This window comes from Penaeus monodon, chromosome 3, assembly GCF_015228065.2.
Source record: "Penaeus monodon isolate SGIC_2016 chromosome 3, NSTDA_Pmon_1, whole genome shotgun sequence".
Taxonomy (NCBI): Eukaryota; Metazoa; Arthropoda; class Malacostraca; order Decapoda; family Penaeidae; genus Penaeus; species Penaeus monodon.
In genome coordinates, this window is record NC_051388.1 from 51876607 (window position 1) to 51886606 (window position 10000).

Sequence of the window (10000 nt, forward strand, 5' to 3'; positions counted from 1 at the left end):
GTTTCGGTGTTGTGGTGTGTGGTTTGGGTTGTGGTGTGTGTGTGGGTGTGTGGTGTGTGGGGTTTTGGTGCGTTTTCTGTGTGTGGGTGTAGTGGGTGTGGGGTGTGTTGTTGCTTTGTGTGGTGTGGGTGTGGTGTGGCGGGTGTGTGTGTGTGTGGTGTGTGTGTTGTGTGTGTGGTGTGTGTGTGTATGCGTGTGTGCGTGTGTGCGTGTGTGTGTGTGTGTGTGTGTGTGTGTGTGGTGTGTGTGTGTGTGTGTGTGCGTGTGTGCGTGTGTGCGTGTGTGTGTGTGTGTGTGTGTGTGTGTGTGTGTGGTGTGTGTGTGTGTGTGTGCGTGTGTGCGGGGTGTGTGTGTGTGTGTGTGTGTGTGTTGTGTGTGTGTATGTGTGTGTGTGTGTGTGTGTGTGTGTGTGTGTGTGTGTGTGTGTGTGTGTTTTGTTTTTTGTTTGTTTTGAGTTGTTTCGTTTACCTGTTTTATCTATTTCATCTTGTTTATCTTATCTATCTTATTTTTAGTTGTTTTGTTTATCTATCTTATTTTATCGTATTTATCTTATTTATCTTTTTTTTTTGTTTTTTAATACTGTTTTTTTTTATTATTTGTTTTATTTACTGTATTTATCTGTTTATTTCATTGATTTGTTTATATAGTTATTTATTTACTCATCTGTTTATTTCTTATTTATTTACTTATCTATCAATCAATTAATTTATTCATTTATCTATTTATCCTTCAATCATATATTTCCTCCCCTGTTTACTTACCTATTTATTACTTATTCATTCATTTTCTATCTATTTTTTACCTTTTAAATTATCTATTTATTTTTTATTTACCTATCATTATCAAATTTACCTATCATTTATCTATTTATTTCTTTTTTCCTATCTATTTATCAAATTTACCTATCTTTTTAACTATTTATCTATTTTTTCAACCTATCTATTTTTTTTCTATTACCTTCTATTTATCTTTTTACCTATTTTTTTTCTATTTACCACTATTTACCTATCTTTTTTACCTATCTATTTATCTATTACCTACCCTTTATCTATTTACCTATCTATTTTTAATTTTATTATTTATCTATTTATTCTATTTACCTATCTATTTATCTATTTTACCTTATCTTTTCTTCAAATTTTACCTATCTATTTTTTTCCCTATCTATTTATCTTTTTAAACCTATCTTTTTATCTTTTTACCTATCTATTTACCTATATTATTTACCTACTATTACCTATCTATTTATCTATTTCCCTATCTATTTACTTTTTCCCCTATCTATTTACTTTTACCTATTTTATCTATTTCCTATCTTTTTTTTATCAAATTTACCTACCCTTTTTAAATTATTTCCCTTTCTTTCTATTTATCTTTTTACCTTTTTCCTTTTATCTATTTACCTTTTCATTTATCTTACCATCTTTTTTATTTTTAAACCTACTATTTATCTATTTACCTATCTTTTTATCTTTTTAAACCCTATCTATTTATCTATTTCCCCTATCTTTTTACTTTTACCTATTATTTATCTTTTTAAACCTATTATTTATCTTTTTTACCTTCTATTTTTATTTAACTATTTTTTATCTATTTACCTATCTTTTACTTTTTTCCCTATCTTTTTATCTTTTTACCTTTTAACTATTTATCTTTTTTTTTTACCTATCTATTTATCTTTTTAAACTATCTATTTATTTTTTAACCTATTATTATCTTATGGGGCATGTGCGTGAGTGCATGTCGACACACAGACCCCTTTTACCAGTAAGCCCTCCCTTGCAAAAAAAAAAAAAACAGTAAAAGCTTTAAATGCTTACTGGTATAAATGAGAAAAAAAATTTAAAAGCAAGCATAAAAGCAAAAAACAAAACCCAAAAAAAAACCCCCTTACTTACTTTTTTCTGCTTGCTGCTGCAAAATGGGGAAAAACACTTTTTGCCATATCAGGACTCTCACTGCTGTCCTTTCATTGGGGTTTTCATTCAGAGGTAATATTGTTAGTTTTCCGCGCGCGCCCCTCTTTTCTGCATCACAATTAGCTTGCTGTGTCTGTTTGTCCATCGGATGGATAGATAGGGTAGGGAGATAGAAAAGGGCAGATAGGGTTTTTAAAAGATAGATAGATTTGGTTTGATAGATAGGTAGATTTTTAGAAGATGGGTAGATAGATTGATAGAAGTAGAAGATAGATAGAGAATAGAGAGATAGGAGATAGAGAGATAGAGAATAGAGATTTGAAGATAGATAGATGATAATAGATGATAGATAGGAAAAATTTGATATATATATAGATGATAGAAAAGTTTGATAGAAATAAGATATAAAAGATAAAATAGAGGACGAGAGAGGAGGGTAAGAAGGAGGGAGATAAAGGGAGAAAGAGAGAGAGAGAGATAGAGAAAGAGAGAGGGGAGAAAGAAAAGAGGGGAGAGATAAAAGAAAGAGAGAGAGGGGAAAAAAGAGAGAGAGTAAAAAAAGAGAGGGGAGGGAAAAAAGGGGAGAGAGAGAGATAGAGAAAGAGGAGAGGGGGAAGAGAGAGAGGGGAAAAGAGAAAGAAGAGAGGGAGGAAAAAAAGAGAGAGAGAGATAGAGAAGAGGAGAGGGAGAAAGAGAGGAAAGGAAAGAGAGATAGAGAAAAAGAGGGAGGGAAAAAGAGGAGAGGGGATAGAGAAAAAAGAAGGAGAAAGAGAGAGAGAGAGATAAAAGAAAAAGAGAGAGGGAGAAAGAGAGAGAGGGAGAAAGAGAAGAGAGAGAAGAGAAAAAGAGAGAAGGGAAAGAGAGAGAGAAAAGATAAGAGATAGAGAAAAAGAGAGGAGGGAGGGAAAAAGAGAGGAGAGATAGAGAAAGAGAGAGAGGGAGAAAGGAGAGAGAGAGTAGAGAAAAAGAGAGAGGGAAAAAGAGAAGAGAGAGATAGAGAAAAAGAGAGAGGGGGAAAGAGAGAGAGAGGATAGAGAAAAAGAGAAAGGGAAAAGAGGAGAGAGATAGAGAAAGAGAGAGAGGGAGAAAGAGAGAGAGAGAGATAGAGAAAGAGAGAGAGGGAGAAAGAGAGAGAGAGAGATAGAGAAAGGGGAGGGGAGGGAGAAAGAGAGAGAGAAGAAAAGAAAGGGAAAGAGAGAGAGGGAGAAAGAGAGAGAGGGGGGAGAAAGAGAAAAGAGAGATAGAGAAAGAGAGAGGGGAGAAAAGAGAGAAGAGAGATAGAGAAAGAGAGAGGGGGAAAGAGGGGGAAAAGGGAGAAAGAGAGAGGGGGAGTAGAGAAAGAGAGAGAGGGGGGAAAGAGAGAGAGAAGATAGAGAAAGAGAGAGAGGGGGAAAGAGAGAGAGAGGATAGGGGAAAGAAGAGAGGGGAAAAGAAGGGGAGAGAGATGAGAAAAGGGGAGGGGAGGGAGAAAAAAGAGAGAGGGAGAAAAAGAGAGAGAGAGATAGAGAAAGAGGGGAAAAGGGGAAAGAAGAGAGAGAGAATAGAAAGAGAGAAAAGGGAGAAAAAGGAGAGAGAGATAGAGAAAAAGAGAGAGGGAAAAAAGAGGAGAGAGAAATAGAGAAAGGGGGGGGGAGAAAGGAGAAAAGAGAGGGGAAAAGAAAGAGGAGAGGGAGGAAAAAGAGAGAGGGGAGATAGAGAAAAAGAGAGAGGGAGAAAAGAGAGAGAGGGATAGGAAAGAGAGAGAGGGGAAAAGGAAAGAAAAGAGAGATAGAGAAAGGAAAAGAGGGGGGGGAAAAAGAGGAAAAGAGATAGGGGAAAAGAGAGAGAAAGAGAGAGGGGAAAAGGAGGAGAGAGAGTTTGAGAAAGAAGGGGAGGGAGAAAAAGGGGGGAAAAGAGATAGAGAAAAAGGAGAGGGGAAAGAGAAAGAGAGAGAGAGAAGGGGAAAAAAGAGAGAGGGAGAAAGAGAGAGAGGGGAGGGAGAAAAGAGGAGAGAGGGGAAAAGAGAGAGAGAGATAGAGAAAAAGAGAGAGGGGGAAAGAGAGAGAGAGAGGGTTTAAAAAGGGGAGAGAGGGGGAAAAAAGAGAGAGAGAGATAGAAAAGAGAGAGAGGGGGGAAAGAGAAGAGGAGAGAGGGGAGAGAGAGAGTGGGGGGAAAGAGAGAGAGAGAGATAGAGAAAGAGAGAGAGGGAGAAAGAGAGAGAGAGAGATTTGAGAAAAAGAAAGGGAGAAAAAAAGAGAGAGGATAGGGGAAAAAGAGAGGGGAGATAGAGAAAAAGAGAGAGGGAGAAGGGAGAAGAGAGAGAGAGATGAGAAAAAGAGAGAGGGAGGAAAAAAAGAGAGAAGAGATAGGAAAGAGAGAGAGGGGGAAAGAGAGAGGAGAAAATAGAGAAAGAGAGAGAGGAGAAAAAGAGAGGAGAGATAGAGAAGAGAGAGAGGGAAAGAGAGAGGAGAGAAAAGAGGAAAAAGAGAGAAGGGGAAAAAAAGAGAGAGAGGATTTGAAAAAAGAGAGAGAGGGAAAAGAAGGGGAAAAAGGGAAAAAAGAGGAGGGAAAAGAGATAGAAAAGAGAGAGAGGGAGAAAAGAGAGAGAGAGGATAGAGAAAGAGAGAGAGGGAGAAAGAAGAGAAAAGAGATAGAGAAAGAGAAAAGGGGGAAAGATAGAGAGAGGGAGAAAAGAGAGAGAGAGGGGATAGAGAAAGAGAAAGAGGGAAAAGAGGGGAGGAGAGATAGAGAAAGAAAAGAGAGGGGGAAAAGAAGGAGAGATGAGAAAGAGAGAAGGGGGAAAAAAAGAGAGGGGAAAAGAGAGAAAAAGATAGAGAAAGAGGGGAGAGGGAAAAAAGAGAGAGAAAAGAGATGAGAAAAAAGAGAGGGAGAAAGGGGGGAGAGAGAGATGAGAAAGAGGGGAGAGGGAGAAAAAGAGAAAAAGAGAGAGAGAGAGAGGGAAAAGGGGAAAAGAAGAGGGTAGAGAAAGAGAAGAGGGGGGAAAAGAGAGAAGAGAGATAGAGAAAGAGAGAGGGGGGGAAAAGAGAGAGAGAGCTAAAAAAGAGAAAGAGGAGAGGGGAGAAAGAGGAGAGGGAGAAAGAGAGAGAGAGAGATAGAGAGAGAGAGAGAGAGATAGAGAAAAAAGAGAGAGGGGGAAAGAGAGAGGGAGAAGAGAGAGAGAGGATTTTGAGAAAGAGAGAGAGAGAAGATGAGAAAAGGAGAGGGAGGAAAAAGAGGAGAGATTTGAAAAGGAGAGAGATAGAGAGAGAGGGAGGGAAAAAGAGGAGAGAGGGATAGAGAAAAAAGAGAGGGAAAAGAGAGAGAGAGAGATAAGAGAGAGGGATAGAGGGAAAAAGAGAGAGGAGGAAAAAAGAGAGGGAAAAAGAATTTTGTACTAATTTAGATTTATTCAAAGTTTTTTTTCTAAAATATTTTTAAAATTTCATTTTTTTCGTAAAATCCCCTGAAACAAACCCGCCTTTTCATAAAATTTTAAAAATTTTTTGTGTGTGTGTATTGGGTGGTGTGGGGGGTGTGTGTGTGTGTGTGTGTGTGTTGGGGTGTTGTGTGTGTTTGTGTGTGTATGCGTGTGTGTTTGGTGTGTGTGTGTGGGGTGTGTGTTGTGTGTGTGTGGGGTGTGTGTGTGGGGTGTGTGTGTGTTGTGCGGTGTGTGCCTGCGGTTTTCTGCCCTTCATATTTTGGGTTTCTTGCGTGGTGGGGAAAGGCCCTTTCCTTAATCTGGAATGGGAAAAGAAGACGGAAAACCTCTGTGGCCACCCCGGCCCGCACAGGTGGGCGGGCAGGTGGGGCCCCCCACCTGCCCTGACCAAACCCTTATGTGGGCGCCCCGGGGCTCTGATCAGGGTGTGTTTGGGCGGCAAGTGATGTTTAGGATGTGGTCTAAAACCCCGGGCCCATCCGTATACGAAAATATGAGGGCGGTTTAAAGGGTTGAAAACATAATTTACAGGTATGTTTCACTTCGCGAATGTGGTATTGGGATAAACACTCACGCAGACACATACAAAGATTTTACATTTCACCAACCCACACACACACAAAAACACACACACAACCCCACACCCCAAACACATAAATACACACACACAGGGGGCGCATATCAGCTAATTTCCCGGATTTCAAATGAGGTGAGCATCAGGAACTGTACATTATCTGTGATGTGTGTATGCTAATGGAGCATCATAGGACTGACTTACATCAGCATGGTGTTCAGTGGGTATATAAATAGACTCTCTAATCCCATATACGGCTTCAGAAACATGCAGGTGCCCAGTCCGAGACATTTCACCCTGCCTGGTCCTTCGCCCCTCTCCCTCCCCCTCCCCCTGCGTCGTCTCCCCTCTCCTTCCCCTCTGTCTTCTTCCTCCTCCTCTCCCCTCTGTCTTCTTCCTTCTCCTCTCCCTCTGTCTTCTCCCCTCTCCCTCCCCTCCCCCTGTGTTTTCTCCCCTCTCCTCTCCCATGTCTTCTCCTCTCTCCTCCTCCTCCCCCCATGTCTTCTCCCGTCTTCCCTCCCCCCTTTGCCTCCTGTTTCCTTTCCCTCTATTCCTTTCATCTGCTCAATCCCTCCTTTTTTACATTCCATTCACCTGTCTCTCGATCCTCACCACTCTCTCCTTCCTCTTTCCCCTTCCTCCCTCTCCCTTCCCTTCTCTCTCCTCACTCGCCCCTCCCCTTTCCCCTTCTCCCTTCCCTCCTTCCTCACACACCTCTCCCCCTCCTCTTCCTCCTTCCTCCTCTTCTTCCCTTTTCCTCTTCCTCCTTTCCTTTCCTCCTACTCTCCCGCTCCCTCCTTCCCTCCCTTCTCCCTCTCCTCCCTTCCCCTTCACCCTCTACTCCTCCCTCACACACACCCCTTCATTCTCTCCCCTTCCCTCATAACTTGCACGCCCTTTCCCTCCACCCTCTCCCCTTCCCTCCTCCCTCCCTCCTCTTATACTCCCCCCCCCCTTTCCTTCCTCCCTCCTCCATCTCCCTCACGAATCCCTCCCCCCCTCCCCACTCCCTTCTCCCTCCTCCCTCTATTTCCACACACCCCTTCTACATTCTCCCCCATTCTGCCCTGAAGGACGGAATCATTCCATCATTATTCACGATTGTTATCACTAGTCTTTGGGAAAGGCTTCTATTTGTATTTATTTTCTTTTTAAAAACCATTTCTTTGGATTTATTTTAGAAATCGTATCTTCAGCTTTTTATGAAACTTTCAATTTTTTTTTTCAGAAACCCTTTTCTTTCATTTTCTCTTTCAGAATCCGTTTCCTATATCTTATTGTTTCCTATATCTCACTCCGCCAGCAAGAGAATGACAGTGCTATCCACAAATCCACCAGGCCGTAAATAAGGCAGATTTTTGACCGGCACATTTCTAACAGCGCTGACAGTCCGCAGATGGATTGTGCAAGAGCCTTCCTTTGCAGGGAGCGGGATCCTCTATTTATATAATCTTCCGCTTATTTATGAATGTTTCTGTGTCACATATACACATACATACACACACACACACACACACAAACTAACAAACAAACTAACAAACAAACACACACACAAACAAAACAAACAACACACACACACACACACAAACAAACAAACACACACACACACACGAGAACAAGAAGAGCGAATGTCCTAAAAGCCAGCGTTGAGAAAAACGCCCTTGAAAGTTTGTTCCGTTAATTAAAATTCAGCAAATAATAATCTATTATTTTTTCTGTGACTAATCAAACTGAGTTGCATTAATCTAAAATATTTTTACAGGCACTTTTTTTTTCTTTTCACATAGCGATTTTTTTTTTTTAAATAAGGGAAAACATATGCGATAATTTTTTTTTTTTTACTGTAATGCTTTAAAAAGAAAAGCTTTGTAAAAAATATATATTTTTGCTAATTAATAGACAAATTAAGATATTTCCTGCTGTTGATGTTTGAATAATTCAATTTCTATTTTTTTTCCATTTTATAGCTTAAAAACATAAACAAATAAACTAACTTTGACCTTAAGTCTGTAATCCATTCACATCAAGTTTTTTTGTTTCTTTTTCTTGCTGTAACTGTTAAATCTATTACCTATCAACTGAAAATGGCTTATCATTTTACGGAAAATATAGCACAGCAAAAGCATGCAACCTGAAGCTCTCCTTTGCCATGTATTCAAAATGCAGCGATTTCTGGCAGTCAGTCAAGTGCTGGGATATATGATTTTCTGTGAATTGGATTTCGAGGCAATGCTCGTGTGGCGTCCCTGATGCGCCGACGGCATGAGCCTTTTTAACACTAATAGAAACAAAAAAAATCCAGTTCGGTGGGAGATTTTTATTTCAAAGTTGACATTATTGGAAGTTGGTCTTTCTAGCTCTCGGCTATGTGTATATATGTGCGTGTGTATGTATGTACACACACACACACACACACCACACACACACATACACACACACACACACACACACACACACACACACATATATATATATATACGCACACAGGATGAAGGGAGGAGTATCATGCTATGACCACGGCGCCTCAAAATGAACCTACCGTAAAAAAAAAAAAAAAAAAAATACATACATACATACATACATACATATATACATACATACATACATACATACATACATACATATATGTATATATATGTATATATATATACACATATGTTTATATACATACATACATACATACGTATATATATATATATATATATATATATATATATATATATATATATATATATATATATATATATATATATATATGTGTGTGTGTGTGTGTGTGTGTGTGTGTGTGTGTGTGTGTGTGTGTGTGTGTGTGTGTGTGTGTGTGTTTCTACACAGGTATGCTTGCGCTCACAATTTGTCAATGGATATAAATATACGTAGAGTTATCCAGTGCTGCGTGTGCGTGTGTGCGCGTGTGTTTGTGCACACCATTTTTCTTAAAGGTTGCATGACTAATGGCCTTCACACACAACCAGAGTTCCGAATTCCTCTGGAACAACTAAATCCACTTAAAACTCCTTTTTACTATACCTGTAAGAAAACAAACAAACACGCAGAACTATTTTAGACAAATAGACACACTCCCGAAAGCAAAGAACAATTAAAAAGAGACAAGAAAACGCCACTTATCATCAAATAAAATATCCAAAAACAAGCAACCGGGCTCTTCAAGACAAAGAACAGCAAAAGGTATCGTTGTTTTGCCCAGCTCAGCAACCCTTCCGAACGCTTGCAAAGGCATAACACTGCTTCTTCCCAAACGCCTCCGAACACACGAGGCAGTTCCGGTGCTGACCCCGATGGGAGAGTGCTGACCCTATCGCGTGGTCACCGCTGATTGGCTGACCCCCTCCCCCCTTCCCCCCCTCCCCCGGAACGCCCCCTTGCTGCCATACCTCTGACCTCTGGATGGTGTCACGTGACGCTGGAAGGTGAAAAGGAGGAGGAGTCAGAGAGGCTGGTTTCACAGGCTAGGGCGGGGAGTGGGGGGGGGGAGAAGGAGGGGGGAGGGAGAAGGAGGGGTGAATAGGGAGAGGGAGGGGTGAAGGGGGGGAGGAGGAGGGGGAAGGGAGAAAGGAGGTAGAGGAGGTAGGGAGGGGATAGGGGAGGGGAAAAGGAGGAGGGGACGAGGAGGAGGAGGAGGAGGAGGAGGAGGAGGAGGAGGAAGGGTGAAGGGATAGGGGATAGGGAGGGGGAGGGAGGGCTTTAGGGAGGGGATACAAGAGGAGGAGGAGGAGGAGGAGGAGGAGGAGGAGGAGGAGGAGGAGGAGGGGGGAGGGGAGGAGGGGGAGGAGGAAGAGGAGGAGGAGGAGGAGGAAGAGGAGGAGGGGGGAGGAGGAGGAGGAGTGAGGGAGGTGGAGCGCACGATGGGGAGATTTAAAGGTCAGATTTTTGACAGGAGGTTACTTGATGTAGGGTATAAAGAAGCAAAAAGTGCACAAGCATAGAATTTCGCCAGGAGGTTATAATGGCGGCCGGGGGAGGGGGAGGGGAGGGGGGTGACAGAAGCAAAGGTCATGAAAGCTTTGTCGAGAGGGTATATAGGGGGAGGGGAAGGGGGGAGGGGGAGGGGAGGGAAAGGGAAGG